The following is a 24,456-nucleotide window of genomic DNA, read 5'->3' on the forward strand; positions in this document are numbered from 1 at the left end:
TCCTTTTCCTTTTCCTCTTTATCTCTCTTACAACAGGGACCGGGAAAGGGGATATTCCTAAAGGGATCCTTCTCCGTGAAGGAAGCGGGCCCCGAGCCCCCCTACTGATCAGAGGTTCGAAGGCTGGCCCCTCGGAAGGGTTCAACAGCCGCCTCAGAGCACTCGGGCTCCGCGCCCACTACTGGTCAGAGGTTCGAAGGCCGGCCCCTCTGAAGGGTTCAATGGCCGCCTCAGGCCACTCGGGCTCCGCGCCCACTACTGATCAGGGGTTCGTAGGCTGGCCTCTGAAGGGTTCGACAGCCACCTCAGACGTAGAGCAAGGGATGACCAAGGGTACGTTCGATACATAACCAAGGCTCGGGCTACGCTCTCGAGGTACCCTAGGACATTTCCGAGACCGACGGGAACGATTTTGTAACGGAATCCCACCAGAGGGAGGCATTGAGCCCTCGGACCCCGTCAAAAGGGGACCGGGTCCGGAAAATCACCCGCATGTACTTTTGGAGCGTGCCTCCGGGCCACTAGACGACCCCTAACGAATGGGGCATGAGCGTCCACTCGGGTTACCCGTTAGCAGCTCACTAGAGACACCATGTTCGGCGCCCTCTGAGGGCAACATGGCGCTTTCCCCCTCCTCCTTGCGGAAAGGCGACGCAGGGGTGTATGTAAAAAAGTCGAGTCTATCCTTGACCGTCCTCTCGCTCTGTGCGGAGGCTCGGGGGCTGCTCTCACAAACCCGGCTCCGGCCAAACCGTTGACAGCGTCAACATACCAGCCCGAGAACTTGGGACTTGATTGTGCACCCGGGCTACGGCCAGTTCGCATGAGGGAACAACCAGACCGGCCGAAGCATCACGAAACGCACTAAGACCTCGAAGGAGCCAAACCACTCCTCCGAGGCCTCGGGGGCTACACCCGGCGGGTGTGCTCGCGCGCACCCACCGGAACGAAACGCAACCGAGAAAGGCCAGTCCCCTTGCAAAAAAGTGCGACAAAAGCCTCCAAGCGAGTATTAACACTCCCTTCGAGGCTCGGGGGCTACTGTCGGGGACCATAATTAGGGGTACCCCCAAGACTCCTAATCTCAGCTGGTAACCCCATCAGCACAAAGCTGCGAAGCCTGATGGGTGCGATTAAGTCAAGGCTCGGTCCACTCAAGGGACACGACCTCGCCTCGCCCGAGCCCAGCCTCGGGCAAGGGCAGCCGACCCCGGAGGATTCACGTCTCGCCCGAGGGCCCCCTCAAGCAACAGACACACCTTCGGCTCGCCCGGGGCCCAGTCTTCGCCGGGAAGCAACCTTGGCCGGATCGCCACACCGACCGACCGTATCGCAGGAGCATTTAATGCAAGGATGGTCTGACACCTTATCCTGACGCGTGCCCTTCAGTCGACAGACCCGAAATGACCGCAGTCACTTTGCCGCTCCACTGACCGGCCTGACAAGAAGACAGCGCTGCCTGCGCCACTCCGACTGTTGTGCCACTCAACAGAGAGAGGCTGACAGCAGCCAAGTCTGACCTCAGGCGCCATAGGAAGCTCTGCCTCGCCCGACCCCAGGGCTCGGACTCGGCCTCGGCCCCGGAAGACGACGAGCCCCGCCTCGACCGACCCCAGGGCTCGGACTCGGCCTCGGCCCGGGAAGACGACGAACTCCGCCTCGCCCGACCCCAGGGCTCGGACTCGGCCTCGGCCCCGGAAGACAACGAACTCCGCCTCGCCCGACCCCAGGACTCGGACTCGGCCTCGGCCTTGGAAGACGACGAACTCCGCCTCGCCCGACCCCAGGGCTCGGACTCGGCCTCGGCCCCCGGAAGACGACGAACTCCGCCTCGCCCGACCCGGGGCTCGGACTCGACCTCGAGCTCGGAAGACAGACTCGACCTCAACCTCGAAGGAGCCTCCGCCTCGCCCGACCCAGGGCTCGGACCGACCACGTCATAGGGGGGGCCATCATTACCCTACCCCTAGCTAGCTCAGGCTACGGGGAACAAGACTGGCATCCCATCTGGCTCGCCCCGGTAAACAAGTAATGATGGCGCCCCGCGTGCTCCATGACGACGGCGGCTCTCAGCCCCTTACGGAAGCAAGGAGACGTCAGCAAGGACTCGACAGCCCCGACAGCTGTCCTTCCGCAAGGCTCCAGCGCTCCTCCGACAGCCACGACATCACATGAACAGGGTGCCAAAACCTCTCTAGCTGCCACGACGGCATGTACTTAGGGCGCTAGCTCCTCTCTGCTAGACACGTTAGCACACTGCTACATCTCCTATCGTACACCTGGGCCCTCTCCTTACGCCTATAAAAGGAAGGTCCAGGGCTCTCGTACGAGAAGGTTGGCCGCGCGGGAGGACAGGACGGCGCGCGCAGGCCTCTCGCCCCCTCCCACACGAACGCTTGTAACCCCCTACTGCAAGCGCACCTGACCTGGGCGCAGGACAACACGAAGGCCACGGGTTTCCCCTTTACGCCTATCTCCTTTTTCCCCCTTCGTGCTCCATCTCGCGCCGACCCATCTGGGCTAGGACACGCGGCGACAATTTACTCGTCGGTCCAGGGACCCCCCGGGGTCGAAACGCCGACAAATAGTCTTCCTACCGATATGTTCATATTTGCTATTCATCCATGTCATCAAGATATTAAACCATTTATGCTCTACCATCCTAAAAGAATACTAATGAACAATGATCATCTTGGCAATCAATAGTCTAGTGTGCTCATGATCATATTCATCAGGGTTAACAATAATAGATCCATCAGCTGCAGTAAATGTGAGAGTACCTTGAGGAAGTTGAGATTTTGCCTTAGCCATTTTGTTCTGAAACTGTGTGCACTTCTGTAAATGACGGTTTAGCTGTGAAGTTGCCCCCTGGATGGTATGCATAGCTTTTATAATAGAATTTGCACTTGGATTTTGTCACCATAACCCCAAACTCCTTCTTAGACTGAACATGGATCTCCTTAAAATATTTCCAGCAACCAGCACGCTTTCCTCTCTTTGCCTTATCTTTGGAAGGAGACAGCTGACCACCACCTTTCAATCTTTTTCTTCCTCGATTTGTCTTCTAATCACAATGATCGCCCTCCAATTCCTCCCCCTCCTCCTCCGCACCATCATCATCATCCCCCTCCACTTGGCTTCGACCACAATGATCCCCCTCCTCTTATAATTCATCATTCATATCGATCAAAATCTCTTCCTCTTCTTCATTTCGCACATGCTGCACAAATTAACCGATTCATTATTTCTCAACTAATGATCAGTCCAAATACAACAATAGCTACTGAACACAGCACACACCTTTTCTATGGATGTACATGTAGCTACCACAGCATGAATTTGAGCTGTTGATTGAGAGCCGGAACCTCGACGAACTTGGCCCCGCCCCCGCCCACGATTACCCACTAGTAAGAATGTGATCATCAGTGACGATTTTCTAGTGACGCTGGTGACTTCAGTCACAGATTGATACATTTCTATGACCAAATTGACATCTTCGTCAACAATTACAAGGGACGAAGATTAGACTTGAATATTAAAGACGAAAATGAAAGGAACGTCATAGACGAAAATGAAAGGAACGTCACAGATTAATTTGGCTTGATCGGCTGACGTAATGATGAAATAAATTGGTCACAGATGAGTTTTAGTAAAAAACGGCCCACGTGTACACACCACTTGACGGCGTGGGATCCTTGGCCTACATGGGCCACAGTTTTTTGGGACACAACCCCCACCTGGCGACACGGACCCGACCCAGTACGAAGCGGCAGTTAGTTATTTGGCAAAAAAAAGGTGCGCCCACGGAGCTTTGAACCAGGGACCTGTGACTTGCGTTAAATCGTTGCTACCACCAGACTACGCACTTGTTCGTGTATATAAAGAAACTATCCGTCTGTTAACAGGTGTTCCCATCTGTCGTTATGTTAACAGGTTTTCCCAGCCGCCATTCTGCGATCTGCATGGTTCGCCTGTTCTGATTTTTTCCTGTTGCGATCTGCGCTTCTGCGATCGGCCGTCAGGTTACGGCACACAACGACGCCGGTGTCTATCGTCGTCCGCTTGATCGGCAACTGGGTAGCGTCGCAGCGAACGAGCGATCTTGTCGCCTGATCCATTGATCCAACTGTGTTGGAAGAACGGCGTCGTCTGCAAACAGCGAGGCAGAGAAGCTTCGGGCGCGGCAAAGCAGCGGCGTCTTGCGCATAGCTACGGCGGGCGTGGACAGAACAGCGGCAGGGCGGGGAGAAAAGACAAGGTTTGATGTGTTGTGTTTTTGACAATAAGGTTCTATGTGCGTTTGAATTTTATTTCATATATGCATGTGTTTGATGTGGTTTTCAATTTTGTTCAGTGTAATCATAGTTATGGAGTTAATGCAAGTTTTAATTTATTGTCAAAATAGATGGATAGAAGATGGGTTTATGGGAAACAATTCACACCTGCATATGTGAAAGGAGTTGAAGAGTTCATGAATTTTGTTACTGAAAGATACCTAGAAGACACAGACATTCGTTGTCCGTGCGTGAATTGTCTTAATCAAAGGTTGCGACCTCAGAGTGAAGTAGAAACTCATATACACATTTATGGAATGTCAGCTACATACACGAGGTGGATTCATCATGGGGAGTCGGCAGATACAGAAGTTGAGGGTATAGAGGAGGATGTCGAAGGATATGATAATGACTTTGGGATACATATGGATGTGGACGATGATGTTTACGATGATGATCATGGAGTACCTGAGATGATCGGTGAACTGTTTGCAGCGGCAGAGGCTGATGGAGAAGAGCCAAGATTTGCAGGAGTTCTTGGAGATTCAAAGAAGGCACTTAGTCCGGGTTCTAGCCATTCAAAATTTTCTTTTATGGTGAGGATGTTGTATATGAAGTCTCATTATCGAATCAGCAATACAGCATTTTCAGCAATGATGAAGTTGATGTCCGATGGATACCCTAACAGTGAGTTGCCAAAATCATATAATGAGGCCATGAAATATCTTAAAGAATTGGGCCTTGGATACGAAAACATCCATGTGTGCAAGAACAATTGTGTGTTGTTTCGGAATGTTAATGCTAAATTGAATGAGTGCCCAGTATGCACGGAGTCTAGATGGAAAGATGAAACTGGTTTGAAGCGGGTTCCACATAAGGTTTTGAGGCATTTTCCACCGTTGCCAAGGTTGAAAAGAATTTTTGCTTCAAAACAAACTTCAGAGGAAACACAATGGCACAAGAAAGTGAGGAAGCCAGTCGCCAATGTGATGAGCCATCCAGCTGATGGGGAAGCGTGGAAGGACTTTGACCGAAAGTACCCAGGTTTTGCAAATGATCCGAGGAACCTGAGGCTAGCCTTAGCTACCGATGGATTCAATCCATTTGGCAACATGAGTGCCCAGTACAGTATGTGGCCAGTGCTTGTGACACCGCTTAATCTCCCACCATGGGAATGCGTGAATCCAACAAACTGCTTTATGTCTTTACTCATCCCAGGTCCAAGATGTCCAGGAAAGGATTTTGATTTGTTCCTTGAGCCCCTAATTGAAGAACTGCTGAAGCTATGGAAGGGTGTCAAGACCTATGATGCATGTACTGGTAGGAAGTTCGACCTTCGTGCTGCTGTACTATGGTGTATACATGATTATCCAGCGCTGGCCACGTTATTTGGGCGAACAACAAAAGGGTATTATGCATGTATTTTTTGCGACAAGAATCCATTGTCTATGGCAATAAGGAACAAGTTATGCTACATTGGACATCGTCGTTACCTTAAAAGGAAACATTCATGGCGGAATAGCTTGGATTTCAATGATAAGCGTGAAAACAAAGTTGTGCCTGGCAGGTTCACTGTGGATGAGGTCCTACAAGAGCTAGAGAAGGTGAAAGATGTCAGGCCAGGGAAGCAGGCTGACCTTACTGGAAATAAAAGGAGGCGTAGTAGTGACGGTCCAAAGATTTATAACCGGAAATCTGGGTTGTGGCAATTGCCATATTGGAAAGATTTGATGCTTCCACATAATCTCGATGTGATGCACATAGAGAAAAATGTATGTGAAAATATTCTTTGCACACTACTTAGTATACCAGGCAAGTCCAAGGACACACATAATGCAAGGCTAGATTTGTATGATATGGGCATAAGACCTGAACTGCACTTGCAACAAGATGGCAACTCGGCCTGCAGGGCTCCACCTGCTCCATATGTGTTGGGGAAGGATCAGAAAGTCGAGTTTTGCAAGTTCCTCAAAGGTATCAAGTTTCCTGATGGATTTGCGGATAACCTAGCAAGATACATAAGTGAAGATGGTTCAAAGGTGGTTGGAAAACTGAAAACACATTCTTGCCACATACTCCTATAGAGAATCATAGCCGCTGGCCTTAGAGGACTGGTGAGGAAGGATGTATATGAAGCAATTGCAGAGCTGGGGACCTTCTTCAGGGAACTATGTAGTAGAAATCTACGGATAGATGTTGTGCAACGGCTAAAAGGAGATATTCCATTGATCCTATGCAAGCTTGAGAAAATCTTTCCACCTGCCTTCTTTGATGTCATGGTGCACTTGAGTGTCCATCTTCCCGATGAGGCAATGCTTAGAGGACCTGTTCAGTATGGATGGATGTACCCAATAGAAAGGCGACTAGGCACTTTGAAAATTTTTGTAAGGAACAGGGCTAGGCCGGAAGGATCAATTGCTGAGGCATATATGGCAAGTGATACCTTAACATTTTGTTCTAGGTACATGAAGGATGTTGACACTAGATTTAACCAGGATGATGATAGTGGTACAGAGATGCCATTGCCTAATGACATGTCTGTTTTTAAGCATGGTGCTACTCTTGTTGGAGCTACTAAGACTGAGTACATTGATGATGCTATCATGAATAAGTTAGTTTGGTATGTGCTACATAATGCTGATGAAGTACAGGAATATTTGACGTAAGTTAGTTTGGTATGTGCTACATAATTTATGTTATGTTTATTAAATTTGAAAATATGCTTATGAATAAAGTATGCCATGTAGTCTGTACAGGGAGGAGCTATCGCAGCAAGGTGCACGTCCAAATGATGTTGATCGAATGGTTCAACAAGGATTTGCAAAGTGGTTTATGTCCCATGTAAGTCACTAAACTTTTATGTTATAGGTTTACTAAAGTTTTGGGTATGCATATGTAATTGCTCAGCTGAGTAATTTTGTTGCAACAGGTTGAGAAGAAGCGTAATGAGAATCCAGAATTGGTTAGCAAAGGACTGTGGGCACTGTCATGTGGCCCAGCTCGGCGAGTTAAGACTAGTACAACTTGCAAGATTAATGCATGGAGTGCGGTTTAGCACAGTGGATCGTGAGAAGTTCATGCAGACACAAAATAGTGGTGTACTAACTGAAGGTGAACATAACGGGGAGAACATAGATTTTTATGGTGTCCTTAAAGAGGTAATTGAGTTACAATATAACTCGAATTATCAAGTTCGTCGGTCGGTGGTTGTATTTCGATGCGATTGGTACAACCAAGTAGGAAAGACTGTGGGCATTCGAGATGACAGCCATTTCAAATCCATCAATGTGCAGTCATTTTGGTACAAGTCCGATCCTTTTATCTTGGCAGACCAAGCGAAAAAGATATTTTACCTGCAAGACACAACTCCACAATGTAAAGATTTCCGAGTTGTGCAGAAATTTGAACATAGGAATATTTATGATGTGGCTGAAAAATATGAGGGCAGTAATGATGTGCATCAGGATGATTATTGTTCTGATACAGAGCATATAGTGCAAGAAGGTGATGATAATCAGGTTCTGCACAATGTTGAAGGTGGAGAAGCCAGTCTAATTGAAGGCAATTTAGAGGAACTAATAAGAAAAAAGAAGGAAGCTGCTATTATTCTTGAAGATAGTGAAGATGAGGAGGAAGATGATACAATGTTTCAATATTTTAATGATGGTGGCGACGACAACAATGATGACATGTCCATAGAAGATGAAGATGAGGATTTCTAGTATTGATAGTTGATTTATGAATTGTTCAGTTCAGATTAGTACAGCATACTGAATGTGTGTCTGAAATTCAGTTCATGTTTAGATGATACAATGTATTTTCTGTATTTTCAGAACTGAATGTGTGTCTGAAATACTGAATTTGGGGTGAACTGAACTTGTGGTGAACTGAATGTGTATTCTGTATTTTCTGTATTTTCAGAACTGAACATCTGAACACTTAATATCAGAGAAAAGATTGCATGGTTATTACTGATACTGCTAAAGAGAGACATAAAGTGGTAACAGACTAACAGTAATGGCAATATGGTATAGCTACCTCGGGTAATAGACTAACAGTAATGGTATGGCAATATGGCAATATGGCAACAGACTAAAGTGGTAACAGACTAACAGTAATGGTATGGCAATATGGCAATATGGTATAGAGAGACATAAAGTGGTAACAGACTAAAAGATTGCATGGTTATTACTGAACACTTAACATCCTGCAGAAGGCTTGATTTATATCTCATTACATGTTAGCAACATCGACTGGTTGTAGTTACATATTCATTAAAATAGATAACCAACATCAGATATACGCAGATCAAGATAGCTTGGTCTCTGGAAGTAAACAATGTATATTATTAAATATTATTGTGCTTTATGAAAGAATGTTGAGGCTGCTCTTGACATAAATTATGTACCTCGACATCAGATATACGCAGATCAAGTTGGCGATACATGTAAAATTCCAAAGTAAATGAGGGATTCTGAATCTGCATATAATGAACAGCGTTTAAAAGTGGACCAAACTATGAAAGGCAACCATTTCTTCCGCATTACTGTCAACAGTGGCTTTGTATACTTTAGCAAAAGCACCAGTGCCAGTTGATCCTTTGATTTGATACTTTCTACCACCTTGACACAAGGAATTGTAGTGGCAGTTTAGAATCTGAACTTTGAACTTTGGACTGGGCAACTTTGAACTTTGGACTGAGCAGAGTTTACAATCTGAACTAGGCAGCAATCTGAACTGGGCAGCAGAGTTTACTCAGAACACCCAGCAATCTGAACTGGGCACTTTACAATCTGAAAATGCAGAAATCTGAACTGGGAAGTTTACAATCTGAAAATGCTATAATTTGCCACTGTGAACAGAGAACAGTTTATGCTTACATCCTGGACAGAGAACAGTTTATGCTTCTAATGAACAAACGTGACTGGTCCAATGGTAACTCCTTGCTATTGTGCGCTCTGTTACTGGGCAGAAAAATGCAGAAATCTGAACTGGGCGCTCGGTTACATCCTGGACAGAGAACAGTTTATGCTTACATATCACTGCTCTCTGTTACTAATGAACAAATGTGACTAGTCCAATGGTAACTCCTTGCTACTGTGAACCCTTGCGTCCTGTGTTCGAGCTTGGGATAGGTAGTTTTTTTTGGTTTTGTTTACATTTTTCAATCATTTTTGTATTTTTCTTTTATTTATTTACATGTATAGCACCAGTTTCTCCAAATCATTTCAACCTTTTTTTGGGGTGTTGATGGAGGTGTACCATGATGTTTTGTGCCGGTGCAATTTTTAGAACTAGTTTAACTATTAATGTAAGTATTTGTTATTTTACTAAAGAATAAGTGCTAAAAAACCTTAGGTGGCTAGAAAAATCTAGAAACTTGCATGTACACTTCATTTTGGTATACAATGTTGACAAAAAAAATGCAATTTATTCTGACAAAGTGGTGACATACATCCTACAAAAATGCATACAGCCCTCATATAAGGCTAATTACTAAGTGAGAGATGTTCATGCTTGTGATGGATCTATACTACCACTTTCTCCAAATCATTTTAAACTTTAATGGCATGTTTATTGAACCAACCTATGATGTTGTGTGCAGTTATGCATTTTTCAGACCTAGTTTACTAATTACTGTAATTATTTGTTGTATTTCGTAAAGATATTTGTTACAATACCATAACCTAGCTAGAAAAATCTAAAAACTTGCATGGACCATTCATTTTGGTGTACAATGTTGACAAAATAGTTTCAACTCGTTCGGACAAAGTGGTGACACACATCCTAAGAAAGACATACATCTCTCATATAAGGCTAATTACTAAGTGAGAGATGTTCATGCTTGTGATGGATCTATACTACCACTTTCTCCAAATCATTTTAAACTTTAATGGCATGTTTATTGAACCAACCTATGATGTTGTGTGCAGTTATGCATTTTTCAGACCTAGTTTACTAATTACTGTAATTATTTGTTGTATTTCGTAAAGATATTTGTTACAATACCATAACCTAGCTAGAAAAATCTAAAAACTTGCATGGACCATTCATTTTGGTGTACAATGTTGACAAAATAGTTTCAACTCATTCGGACAAAGTGGTGACATACATCCTAAGAAAGGCATACATCTCTCATATAAGGCTAATTACTAAGTGAGAGATGTTCATGCTTGTGATGGATCTATACTACCACTTTCTCCAAACCATTTTAAACTTTAATGGCATGTTTATTGAACCAACCTATGATGTTGTGTGCAGTTATGCATTTTTCAGACCTAGTTTACTAATTACTGTAATTATTTGTTGTATTTCGTAAAGATATTTGTTACAATACCATAACCTAGCTAGAAAAATCTAAAAACTTGCATGGACCATTCATTTTGGTGTACAATGTTGACAAAATAGTTTCAACTCATTCGGACAAAGTGGTGACACACATCCTAAGAAAGGCATACATCTCTCATATAAGGCTAATTACTAAGTGAGAGATGCTATTGCAAGTGAGAGATGTATAGTACCACTATGTCAAAAATATTTCAAAATATTATAACATGATCATAAACCAAACTAATGTGTCCATGAATAGATAATTGCAAAAAAACAAAGAGATAAATAAAAAACAAATAATTAATATAAAATGGTAGGCAAAACACAAAAAAAGTCTCCTTGCAGGCGCTTGAACCTAGGAGCTTGATCTTATAGTTAGCAGGTCAAACCATTGAGCTATGCACGTGTTTTCAATATATACCCAGCCCTAGTATACTTAAACGCATTAGACTCCGCATTGCCAAACACATTGGGCGCCAAAAACATTTTCGCCGTCGTCACTAAAACAGACTCCGCTCTCATCCTCTATCTCCCGCACTCCTCTTATTTCTCCCCCACTCTTCTTTCTCCCCCACTTCTCCAAACCTAATCGCCGCCGCCGGGACACGACGGCTGTCGACGACCTGCCCCCTCGACCAGGTACCTCACCGCCGCCGCTAGGACACATCCGCCGTCGACGACCTGCCCCCTCGACCAGGTACCTCACCGTCGCCCCCTTACCTCTCATCGCGTCGATGAGCTGCGTCGTCGCCGACTTCACTCGCCGCATCCTGCTCTATCTCATTGCCATCCGCATTTCTCTCGCCCCTTCCACCTAACACGCCCCATCCACATTGCTCTCGCTAACCCCTAAACCCTAACATCGCTGGATTTGGGTCATCGCAGACGACCTTGATGGTGAACAAAAGGAGGCACAGAAGTCAGAAAGGTCCAACCCCTAAACCCTAACCATCGCTAGATTTAGTTTAATTATTCATTCGTTGTTATCAGAGATATTGTAAATTGATTTATGTAATCATTGTGCACTGATACAGTTGTGTTTGGTTCCTTACATTGTGTTATATGCAGTCACATCCATGTTTTAGTAGAGAACTTATGTTTCTAGTACTGGTAGACAAGGTTCAAGAAAGCGCGATTAGGCGTGCGATTAGGCGCGGTTAAGCGCTGAGCAGAGGGTCAACGCATCGCTTACCTACTAAGCGGGCAATTAAGCGCTGGCCCTGCTTAATCGTGCCCATTCGACATGTTTAAGGGAGAAGAGGAGGGAGAGGAAGAGGAGGAACACCTCCGGGGTCAATCCAGCAGGCAGCAAATCAATGGATCGACGAGAGAGAGAGAGCGGACGGACCTATGATGGCTGCAGGCAGCAGATTGGTGAGAGAGAGGCGGAGCGGCTTCGCGGTAGAGGTGAAGATCGCACGAGGGAGGAGAGGCTTCGGGAGAGGGAGCCGGAGAGCGTACGACACGGAGGAGGATAGGCTTCGGGAGAGGGAGGCGGAGAGCACAGGGCGGCGGCGCGGGGCGTGGAAGGAGGCAGCAGAGTACTAGGTCATCACGGGAGAGGGGTTTTGCGTTGAGCCTCCTGGCAGGTGGGCCTAGTGGGCTGCAGACTCATGAAGAGAGGAGGTGGGGGTTAAGGGCTGCTGCAGGGTGGCCCAATATCATGTATTGTTTTCTCTTTTTAACAAAAATGATTAAGCACGATTAATCACGCTTAAGCATTTTCACCACCATACCGCTCGCTCAGCGCTTAGTGCTTTCTTGAACCTTGCTGGTAGAAAGAGATGAGAATATCTTCACTTTTTTTGTTCATCAGCTTGTGTAAATCTACATCGCCTAATCAATGTACTAGCTAGTACTTTGAACATTGTTTAAGCCTGCATAAAGATTTCCACAACCAAACAGGGGAAACACTACAGTTATAGTGCAACCACAATTATGAACTTGCACAATCATAACCAAGCTTCATAATGACTGAATCTACACATCTTATCTATTTGCTTTTAGTCAAATCCTTCCCTGCAAATAGTAGTACCTCTTAGCTTTTAGTAAAATCCTTTACATTATCTAATACACACAGTATGCTTGTTCTTATCTATCTTGCAAGTAGTTCAACATGAGCGAACTGCTTATGAGAGAAGACAGGATAAACAAGTGGAGGAGAATATAAAGAAGATGCAAGATTTGGGTCTGAACAAATATACTTCTGTTCTAAATAATTCTGTCTCACCATCTGCATCAACAAAGGGGAAACATGCAGCAAACAAGATAAATAATAGTTCAGATTCGGATTCATATGTCTCTTTCTATCTCCTTGACGATGATGATCAAGGAGATACTGATGATGACAGCGAATATTATGAGCAGCCAAAACCCCTGGCAATGAAGGTGCTCCTTCTATCTTCAAAGTAGTGGATGCCAAATAGTTGCATTGCATTTCAATGTTTTTAATCTGGTGTTTAATATATGCTCATGCTTTTAGATTCATCTTCTTTATTTCATACCTCTTAATTAATATATGGTCTTGCTTTTAAATGCACATGACTATTTTTTGTGGACAGTATCCTAGAAGAGGTAGAAACACAACCCTTGCTTCAAAGAAGAAGATAGACCCCAACATGGCTCCAGGCATTAGGTTCAGCAAGAGAGTGAGGGCAGGTGCACAACCAGAGGAGCAATCTTCAAAAAGGCTTCACTCTACAGAGATAGATGGCCACAATGTACAGGAACCAACAGATGGAAATGATCACATACCAAACAGCCCTACTACACCTGGACTTGCTGATCATTTCAGCAGAGCTGCAGAGGAAGCCATGGCATCTGCTGCTCATGACAGTACAGGTGATGCTGAAGGCAACAGTCGTACTACACCTGGACTTGCTGATCATTTCAGCAGAGCTGAAGAGGAAGACATGGCATCTGCTGCTCATGACAGTACAGGTGATGCTCAAGCCAATGTAGCTAGAGATGAAGAAACTGAAGGCAAGTTCTATTTTTTCAGTCAAATAAGGCATCTCTTTTGCTGATTTGCATGAAACAAAACAATTTCATTATTCAATAAAAGCGAATTATATTTTGTAGCTCCTACACAGCGAGCACCAAGGAGACCCAGGGCAGCAACCAAGGGAAAACAACTGGACAGGATGACTAAAGTTATGCAAAGGAGACTGCCCATAGCTGTTGAGGAAGGCAAAAAAAGGCCACATGAACCTGTTCAAGCTGCCAAGTTTGCATCAGAGGCTGGCATCATTATTCGGGAAACCATGCCTATCCTAACTCGTTGGAAAGATTACAAGGACGACCAGAAATACTACAATAGCTTTGTGTCACAGCTAAATGTAAGTGCATTACTGATTCTATGGTTCACTTGTATACTGCTTAACCTGAATTGACTAACTATGGAATTGTCATATGCATAGGGGCGCTTGTCCGTTAACACTGAGGACAAGGCAACAAAGGAAGCTTGCACCGATATGCTACGCTCTGCGGTAAAAAACCAGCGTTATCGGCTCAAGCAGAAATACTTCAATGGTGTACCTGCAAATGAGATTAGCACAACTTCTCATGTATCTTACATGACTGATGAACAGTGGAGGGCATTAGTTGCAAAGTGGTCTGATCCAAAGAACATGGTATGGGTATCTTGTCATATATTGTTCTTTCACTATACGTTTGCAAAGGATCTTCGCATATTGAACCTATGATCTAATCTGACATGTTCATTCTCTTGTAGCAAATAAGTGAAAAGAACAAGCAGAACCGCAGTCAAGTCAAGTTTCATCAGGCTACGGGTTCTCGCTGCTATGTGGCACACTTACATGCATATGTAAGTAACTATTACCTTGTACTACTACCTGCACTTTTGCACTCAACTTCTATTGCATTTGATATGAGCAAACTTCGCTGTGATTGTTTATCCACGAAACAGAAGCAGAAGAGAAACCGAGAAGAACCCAGCTTAGATCAGACTGAAGAACTAGATGCGGTGGACGCCTTCAAGACCTGTCATACCAGCTCCAAACGTGGCCTGAGTGAACCGGCAAGAGAAGCACCTGTAAGTTCATTTGTTTGCTTTATTTAGTGTAATTGTTATGAGATCATATGAGGGAGGCTGGCTGTGGATCGATGGAACGAAGGGGAGTGAGATCGATGAGTGAGATCGCCTGTCCCATCCCAGGGGAGTTCAGATCATAGTCTATTTTGTCTGCCATTTGTCTGCCATCAAATTTCTGAAATGAAAGTAAATATCATAGTCTATTTTTTGTAGGACCCGTGCACTAGAAATGTATAGGTTTTAGAGTCTTTGTTAAGCAAATCTGCTATAATTTGTAACTGTTTTCACATTATTTTTCATAGTCTATTTATAGAGTCTTTCAAATGTATAGCTTTTAATTTGCCATCAAATGTATAGCTTTTAAGCAAATCTGCTATAATTTGTAACTACTATAATCTGCTATAATTTGCCATCAAATGTATAGCTTTTAGAGTCTGTCAGTCTATTTTTCATAGTCTTTGTTAATGCCTTGTAGGCTATAATTTGTAACTGCTATAATCTGCTATGATGTGCACTAGAAATGAAAGTCACTGTTTTCACATTATTGTCAGCATCTTGCTGTTGCTCATTAGCATTAACATGTTACTGTTTCTGTCCATGGTATTTCAGTCTCATATGGAGGCTTTGAGGGCTGAACCTGTTGCTGAAGGTGAGATGCCAACATCCAGTGTGCACCTTGTGTCGAAGGTGCTGTCCCAGAGCAGCTCACACCAATTCCTGAAAAGCGTCGGCATCAAAACATCAGCAACCTCCAAGGCATCATCATCAAATCATAGTGAGCTTCGGGAACAACTTGCAGCTGAAGCGACAGCTGCCGTTCAAGGTGAACTCGACCAGCTCAGGAAGAAATGTGAAGAAGCTGAGGAACAGCAGGCGAGGACACAAAGGGAGTTGGAGGAGTACAAGAAGATAACAGAGAAGAACAGCAAGGAGATGGAGGAGACCAATGTGCTCATCAAGAAGCTCTTGTCCTTGCATGGTAACTCTTCTTCGACATGAGGGCTGCTAGTCAGAGCTGCTGTTTTTGGCCTGTTCTTTGACATGAGGGTACCCAAAAACTCTAGTTGCTCGTGGGTGTCAACTTTTGATTATATGCTGTTATGTTTGGGCAAACTCAACTGAAATGTGAAGTCAAGTGGTGATGCTGTGAACTGAGTTTAGTGTTGTCCACTTAGTTTGTATGCGCACTGGAATACTAGTTGTATTCATCTATGGAATATGGAATTGTGTGCTCATTCCTCTGTTCTAGTATATTTTGCAATTTCCAATTAAATTATTCTCTGCACATCTGTGACCAAACTGGTGGCATATAATAAAACATATGCCACGTCAGCTGCCACTGTACTAGCCACGTCAGCGTTGACGTCAGCGCTGACGTCAGCTGCCACGTCACTAGCCACGTCAGCGCTGACGTCATACGCATCAGCACCTTCCAAACGGCTGTTAATGACCAAACAACGGCTCTATCTGTGACGATACCATACCGTCACAGAAACCAAACGGCGTTAACAACGCCGTCAGTATGCTCGGGCAGACGACGAATTATGACGGAAAAGTGCATTCCTCTATGACCACAACTGGTCGTCATAGAATGAATTCACTTCCATGACAACGCGGCTTTCGTCACAGAATGTATACACATCGATGACGAAACTGGGTAGTCCGTCACAACACAACAAATGTGACGCGACCCCTATGACCAAATCGAACTCATCACAAATTCGTCACAAACCTTTATCTGTGACGATATATACACATGCAATGACGCAATACGAACGTCATCGATGATAAGATCTCTACTAGTGACCTTGCATAGATGATGGTAATGGCTTCTTCCCCATTATTTTAACCCTTGATCCGCGACTTGCAGGGGATGGACGCACTTGGTTGTGGACTTCCTGCTCGTGGTGCTCGTCCTCCATCTCTTCAACGGCTTACGGCTCCGCTCAACGGTCGGTCGTCGGCGGTCGGCGTGGCGTGATGGCATCTGTCGGTCCGTGCACGGATGCACGGCGAGCGGCGAGCCGGCGACTCGGCGGTGGTCGTCGCAGCGTGAATGCGTGATGGCGAGTCGGCGGCGGTCCGTGCCTGCGGCGGCGGTCGGTGGTGCACCGGTGCCTGAGCTGTGCGGCTGTGCCTGCGGCTAGGGTTTGAAAGCGCGGCTGTGCCTGTGCGCCTAAGCCCTAAGTTGTGGTGCCTACGGGTGGCGGCTGCGGGTGGCGGCTGCCTGCTGGAGTCTGGGAGCGTGACTTTTTGCGTGTGGCCGTGTGGGCTACTGGGCCGACTAATGACTTTGCCGAGTGGGCTTTTTTAGTTGTGTCGCTGTGTGTATGCAGTATGTATGGCTCGATTGGCTCGCGAGCCAGCTCGCGAGTTGGCTCGAGCTAGCTCGTTTTAACACCGAGCTACAATGCTGGCTCAGCTCGCTACAAAATCAAAACGAGTCGAGCCGAGCCGAGCCACTACCGAGCCGAGTCGAGCGAGTTATCGAGCCACGAGTATTTTGTCCAGCCCTACGTTCACGTTAACACACGTTCGGGTGGACATACGTGGACGCACACAGAGACATTGACATAGAGGGAGGCGGGGCAGACGAAACAGGCGGAGACGGACGCACACAGGGACTCTCCCTCTCTCTCGCTCTCGCCCTCGCTCTCTCGCGACGCACGAGTAGCTGCTATCGCGGGACATGAACTCGAGACTCCCAAAGCGGAGCACCGTTCCCGGCTGAAGAGGCTACTGAAGGCTACCCATTTGGAACTCAACGGGAAAGTGTTCGTTAACATGGAGCGAGCCCCTACCTGGCGCGCCAACTGTCGGTGTTTTGGACCCGCGAGGACCGTCAACCGACCAATAATATTGTTGCTGCGTGTCCCTGCCCAGATGGGTTGATGCAAGATGGAACACAAGAGGGAAATGAGGCTTATGTTATCTCGCACCGGGGTGCTCATAATAGGGGTTACAAGCGTCGCGAGAGAGCGAGGGCGAGAGCGAGAGAGAGAGAGGGAGAGTCCCTGCGTGCGTCCGTCTTCGCCTGTTTCGTCTGCCCCGCCTCCCTCTATGTCAATGTCTCTATGTGCGTCCACGTATGTCCACCCGAACGTGTGTTAACGTGAACGTGCCTTAGGAAGGCCCTGGACATCCCCTTTTATAGATACAAGTAGATGCCCAGCTGTACAATGGGGTGTAGCTATGTGCTAACGTGGCTGGCGGAGAAGCGCCTTGAGCCCTGTACACGAGCTAACGTGGCCGTCGGAGAAGTGCCTTGAGCCCTGTAGAAGCACAACTGTCGGGCGGCATGGATCCTGCTGACGTTGTCTTGCTTCCGTAGGGAGCTTGAGAGCAACCAACGTCATAGGCGCACGCGGGGAACCATCATTACCTATAGCCGGAGTAACCTTAGATGGGACACCGGTCTTGTTCCTTCATAGCCTGAGGCAGCTAGCTAGGAGTAGGGTAATGATGTATCCCCTGTAGGGTAGTCGGTCCGAGGCTGAGGTTGGACGAGGCGAAGACTTCTCCTGAGGCTAAGGCCAAGGTCGGGCGAGGACGTGACTCCTCCCGACGCCGAGGCTGAGGCTGAGGCCTAGGGTCGGGCGAGGCGGAGACCTTCTCCCGAGGCCGAGGCTGAGGCCGAGGCCTGAGGTCAGGCGAGGCGGAGCTCCGTGTTGCGCCTGAGGCCGAACTCGTGGGAGATCGTGACTTAGTCTTACCCTGGTGGTTGGCACAGTAGCCGGAGCGGGGCGAACAATGCTGTTTTCCTGTCAGATCGGTCAGTAAAGGGGCGAAGTGACTGCGGTCACTTCGACCTTGCCGACTGAGGCACGCGTGTTAGGATAAGGTGTCAGGAGATCCCCGCATTAAATGCGCATGCGATACGGTCGGCTGGTAAGGCGATTTGGCCAAGGTCGCTGCACGACAAAGTCTGCCCGAGCTGGGCTTCGGGCGAGCCGAGGGTGCGTCTGCTGACTGAGGGGACCCTCGGGCGAGGCGTGAATCCGCATGGGACTACTGTTGTCGGCGTTTCGAGACAGGGGGGTCCCTAAGCCGACGAGTGAGTGTGCTGCGTGCCCCAGCCCAGATGGGTCGAGCGCGTGGGCGAGCGCGAAGGGGGGAGAGGCGAGGTGGCCGGAGCCGAGCGTGAGAGAGGTGGAAGTCCCGCGGCCTTCGTGTTCGTCCCGCGCCCAGGTCAGGTGCGCTTGCAGTAGGGGGGTTACAAGCGTCCACGCGGGTGAGGGAAGCGAGCGGCCCCAAGAGAGCGCCTGTCCCGTCCTCGGTCCCGCGCGGCCAACCTTCTCTGAGAAGGCCCTGGTCCTTCCTTTTATAGTCGTAAGGAGAGGATCCAGGTGTACAATGGGGTGGTGTAGCAGAGTGCTACGTGTCTAGCGGAGGGAGAGCTAGCGCCCTAGGTACATGCCAATGTGGCAGCCGAAGAGATCTGGGCACCCTGCTGGCGTGATGTCGTGGCTGTCGGAGGTGCGGCGGAGCCTGATGGAGGGACAGCTGTTGGAGCGGTCGAGTCCTTGCTGACGTCGTCCGGCTTCCGTAAGAGAGCTGGGGGCCGCCGTCGTCATGGAGCTTGTGGAGCACCATCATTGCCCCTCTGGCGGAGCTGGCCGGATGAGACGCCGGTCTTGTTCTCCGTGACCCGAGTCGATTCGGGGTAGGATGATGATGGCGCCTCCTGTTGACGTGGCGGTCTGTGCCCTAGGCAGGGCGACGTGGGGTTTCCTCCGAAGCCGAGGTTGAGTCTGCCTTCTGTTGCCGTGGCCGAGCCCGAGCCAAGGGGTCGGGCGAGGCGGAAGTCGTTCGGCCGAGGCCAGGGTGGAGTCCGAGCCCTGGGGTCGGGCGAGGCGGAGTTTCGTCGTCTTCCGGGTCTTAGCCCGAGTCCGAGCCCTGGGGTCGGGCGGAGCGGAGTTCGCCGTCTTCCGGGTCTTAGCCCGAGTCCGAGCCCTGGGGTCGGGCGGAGCGGAGTTCGCCGTCTTCCGGGTCTTAGCCCGAGTCCGAGCCCTGGGGTCGGGCGGAGCGGAGTTCGCCGTGGCGCCTTTGGCAAGGCCTGATTGCCTGTCAGACTCACTCTATCGAGTGGCACTGCAGTCGGAGTGGCGCAGGCGGCGCTGTCCTTCTGTCAGACTGGCCAGTGGAGCGGTGGAGTGACGGCGGTCACCTCGGCTCTGCCGGGGGCGCGTGTCAGGATAGAGGTGTCAGGCCACCTTTGCGTTAAATGCCCCTGCAATTTGGTCAGTTGGTGTGGTGATTTAGTCAAGGTTGCTTCTGAGCGAAGCCAAGGCCTTGGGCGAGCCGGTGATGTGTCCGCCATAAAAAGGGGGCCTCGGGCGAGACGGAAGTCTCTCGAGGTCGGCTGCCTTTGGCCGAGGCTAGGCTCGGGTGAAGCGTGATCGAGTCACTCGTGTGGACTGATCCCTGACTTAATCGTGCCCATCAGGCCTTTGCAGCTTTATGCTGATGGGGGTTACCAGCTGAGAATTAGGCGCCTTGAGGGTACCCCTAATTATGGTCCCCGACAGTAGCCCCCGAGCCTCGAAGGGAGTGTTAGCACTCGCTTGGAGGCTTTTGTCGCACTTTTTTGCAAGGGGACCAGCCTTTCTCGGTTGCATTTCGTTCCGGTGGGTGCGCGCGAGCGCACCCGCCGGGTGTAGCCCCCGAGGCCTCGGAGGAGTGGTTACACTCCTTCGAGGTCTTAATACTTCGCTTAACGCTTCGGCTGGTCTGGTCGTTCCCTCATGCGAACTGGCCGTAGCCCGGGTGCACGGTCGGGGCCCAAGCTCTCGGGCTGGTATGTTGACGCTGTCAACGATTTGGCCGGAGCCGGTTTTTGCGAGAGCAGCCCCCGAGCCTCTGCACAGGGCGAGAGGACGATCAGGGACAGACTCGGCTTTTTACATACGCCCCTACGTCGCCTTTCCGCAAGGAGGAGGGGGGAGTGCGCCATGTTACCCTCGATGGGCACCGAACATGGTGTCTCCGGTGAGCTGCAAGCGGGTAATCCGAGTGGACGTCCGTGCCCCGTTCGTTGGGGGTCGGCTAGGGGCCCAGAGGCACGCCCAAAAGTACCTGCGGGTGATTTGCCGGACCCGGTCCCCTGGCGACGGGGTCCGAGGGCTCGATGCCTCCCTCCGATGGGATTCCGTTACAAGATCGTTCCCGCTGGTCTCGGAAATGTCCTAGGGTACCTCGGGAGCGCAGCCCGAGCCTCGGTTATGTATCGAACGTACCCCTGGTCATCCCTCGCTCGGTGTCTGGGGCGATTGTGAACCCTTCGGGGGCCAGCCTTCGAACCCCTGATCAGTAATGGGCGCGGAGCCCGAGTAGCCTGAGGCGGCCATGGAGCCCTTCGGGGGGCTGGCCTTCGAACCCCTGACCAGTAGTGGGTGTCGGGCCCACGCGATCTGAGGCGACTGTTGAACCCTCGGGGGGCCAGCCTTCGAACCCCTGATCAGTAATGGGGGGCTCGGAGCCCGGTTCCTTCGCGGAGAAGGATCCCTTTCGGGGTATCCCCCTTTCCCGGCCCCTGTTGCAAGAGATAGAGAAAGAGGAAAACGGAAAAGGATACGAAATCGGACAACGTGGCGTACCTTTTCTGACGCGGTTATTGCGGCGAAGGTGAAGCGTCGCGCGCTCCTCCTACCAGAGGCGCCGCGTGTCCCGCCGCGGAGTTAATGCGACGGGGCGAGTGGTTGGCGGGGCGGCCGTTGCGCGCGTGCGATCCGTTCGAGGAACGGGTCACGGGTGCACCGTCTTCACGCCGTGAGAGGAGGCTCTCTTGCTGTCTCAGGATGGGACGTGAGCCTGGCTGACGACGTGACCGCTGCGCCCGCCCGCCTGCCACCGCTATTACTGCCGGCCCACTTTCGGTCGCTTTGACCGACGCGCCAGTCTGGCGCTGTTGGGTCGCCTCGAGTCGTGGCATAGGCTTCGCAACCGAAGAGGCGCGATGGTGGCACAAGTGGCGGTGCGGTTGCTTGCACGCAGCAACTGGCGCGCCGGTTGCTCGACGCGTGGGCCTGGGTTCCAAGCTGGCGTGTCAGAAGTCGGAGAAGCGCGTCCATCTGGCGCGGTTGCATGCCGCCTGCATGGCTGCCTGCCCCTTCTGCCCGTTGGTCTGGGCGAAAATGGGGAGTCGCCTGTAACCGCTGGACGGTCGTGCGCACCATGCGCGGCGGTTTGGCTTCTTCTGCCCTGAGCCGGCTTGCATGACCTGCGGGACCCAGCCCCCGAGTCGCAGGGGAGGGCCTTGGAGCGTGTTGGAGAAGACTCGGCCCGCGGCGCCTGGGGGCGCACGTAGGGGGAGTTGCCTTTAAAAGGAGGGAGGCTCCTTTCGTAAGGCAACCATGTCTTCTTCCTCCCTTAAGCGTCGGGTCTTCCCGTCTTGCAAGCCCCCGGATGGGGGGTATCCGCCGCCTTTCCGCCTCCTCGTTGGAGGAACGCAACTCCATGGGAGTTGGTACCTCTCAGCCATCGTTCGGCTTCAAGGATTTTCATCAGCCGGCCCGGCCGTACCCCCATGCCGACGATCACCCAGGATGGTGACCGTCGGTTTCTGGGTGGGGAAGAGCAAGCCAGGCTGCGATCTTGGTCCCACCCTCAGCTTCAAGGATGTTCATCATCCCCGCTGGGGCGGGAGCCACGCTGAGCCGGCGCTCTACCTTCCGCGCGGGTCCGCGGGTCGCCCTTTCCCGCGGCGTTTGGGGGTGGAGGCGTTCGCTGGCCCTACGGACGGCGCGGACTTCGATAACGTGGGGCTGAACGACGGCGAGCGTCGTCACCTCCAGCGTGTCGGAGTCGTCGGCCGGGCTTCCGGCGGCCCCTCCTGCCGGAGGGCGGCCGCCGCATCGTGTGCACGGGAGGACCACCCAGGATTCCGCGCGCCGTTAGGGCGGCGTTCGTGTTCTGGGGTGGTCCTGCTTTTGCACTGGGACGGCGCCCTTGCGTAGAGGCCGGCGCCCCACTCATCTGGGAGGATTTGAGTGGGGATCTGCCGGGGGGCTGGTGTCCCCTGCCATCGGCGCTGATGCGGAGGCGGCTTGAGAAGTCCTCGTCACCGACGGGATCACTGCCACCACCCGCGCCTCGGGCTACCGCGCCGGCGTGCTTGTCCTCGCCCCTCGAGCGTCGGCGGGGGCGAGGGCAAGATCGCAGCAGCGCCGACCCACTGTTGCCGTAGTCAGGACGGGCGGCGGTGAGCCGGCCATCGGTCTTCTGTGGTTCCGCAGGCCTTCCCCATGGAGTGGGGTCGTTCGTACCTGCGGAGGGGGGAACCGGAGTTCCGTTGGTAGTGGCATCTCGTATGCCAGTGGTCCTCGTTCATTGCGGCTGTCGAGGCCTGAACGTGTATGTAATTTCGGCACTGAGCCGTGTTTTTTCCTCATTTTCGAGCACTAAGTCTCGCCCGTTGATTATCTGAACCGCTTTACCAAGCATGAGTTGCCCCGTGCCAAGGTGACGGGTGAGGTATCCGTATCCCGGAGGCGTAGGAATCCCTCGGCCCGTTCGACCTTGTTATGTGAGGCTCCTCTAGCTTAGTTGAAGAGACCCCTCGGCCGCCCTTCGGTGGATCGAGGCCGGGGGTAGCGATATCAGTATGAACAGAGGCGGAGTTGGTTCGAGAATGGGGAACCTGGTTGGCCGGAGCCTAGCCGTGTTGTCCGTCAGCGGGGCCGACGCCAAATTCGATCAGTCGAGGCCTCGGGTCGGGCTGGCGCCCTTGGAAGCCGGTTGACCGAGGCCCCAGGGGTAACCGGTTGAGCCGCCTGCTCGGCCCAGATTCCCGGAGGAGCCCCTGGACCGCGGCGCCGCCCGAGGCTGGGTCGGGCTTTGCTGAAGACGTCGTCGATGCCGAGGGTGCTATGGCTCCCTTCGGCGTGAAGACCCGAGCCTGCAGGATCAGATCATCTTGTAGCGTGTGCTTTCTGCGGCCGCCGAGGCCAGAAGAACACGCCCTCGCCGCGCTCGCGAAGCTGCGTCTTTTTTCCTCCTGTTCCGAGCATCTGGACTCTGTCGGTAACAGGGATGTTTGTGTGAGCGAGAGTTGCTTTTCGCGGAAGGGACGAGTGAGGTATCCGTATCCCAGAGGCGTGGGAATCCCTCGGCTCAGTCGGCCTTGCCGCTTACGCGTACTTTCACCCGTCCATGAGGCCCTGTCCCCGACTTAGCCGAGAAAGCTTGAAGGACTGCTTCGGCAGGAGAGCTTCCGAACGTGATGACTCGTTCGGTCCACGGAGTCGCCTTACCCGAGCGCAAGTTACTTATCGCAGAAAGGGACGAGTGAGGTATCCGTATCCCGGAGGCGTAGGAGTCCCTCGGCTCGGTCAGCCTTGGCTGCTTACGTGTACCTCGTCGTTTCCAGGATCCGCTTTCCGAAGTAGTCAAGAAGCACGAAAGAAATCCTGCTAAAAAGAGATCCTTTTTCGAGGAAAGATTCGACGCAGAGGGGGTCTCCCCCCTTTTAGCCCCCGAGGGAGGGTCGGGCTTTGCCGAGGCTAGGTCGACCCTTCCTTGACAACTAAACTTTGCGTAGGTGCGAGGTATATGAACAACTTGAAAACATCTTAAGGGTAGAAGCGACGTAGCTGTTTGATGTTCCAAGCGTTGCCGTAGATCTCGCCTTGATTGCTGGCCAGCTTGTATGTTCCGGGCTTCAGAACTTTGGCGATGACGAATGGCCCTTCCCAGGGGGGCGTGAGCTTGTGCCTCCCTCGGGCGTCTTGTCGCAGCCGAAGCACCAGGTCGCCCACCTGGAGTTCTCGGGACCGGACCCCTCGGGCGTGGTAGCGTCGC

The sequence above is a fragment of the Zea mays genome, chromosome 7 (assembly GCF_902167145.1).
Source record: "Zea mays cultivar B73 chromosome 7, Zm-B73-REFERENCE-NAM-5.0, whole genome shotgun sequence".
Lineage (NCBI taxonomy): Eukaryota > Viridiplantae > Streptophyta > Magnoliopsida > Poales > Poaceae > Zea > Zea mays.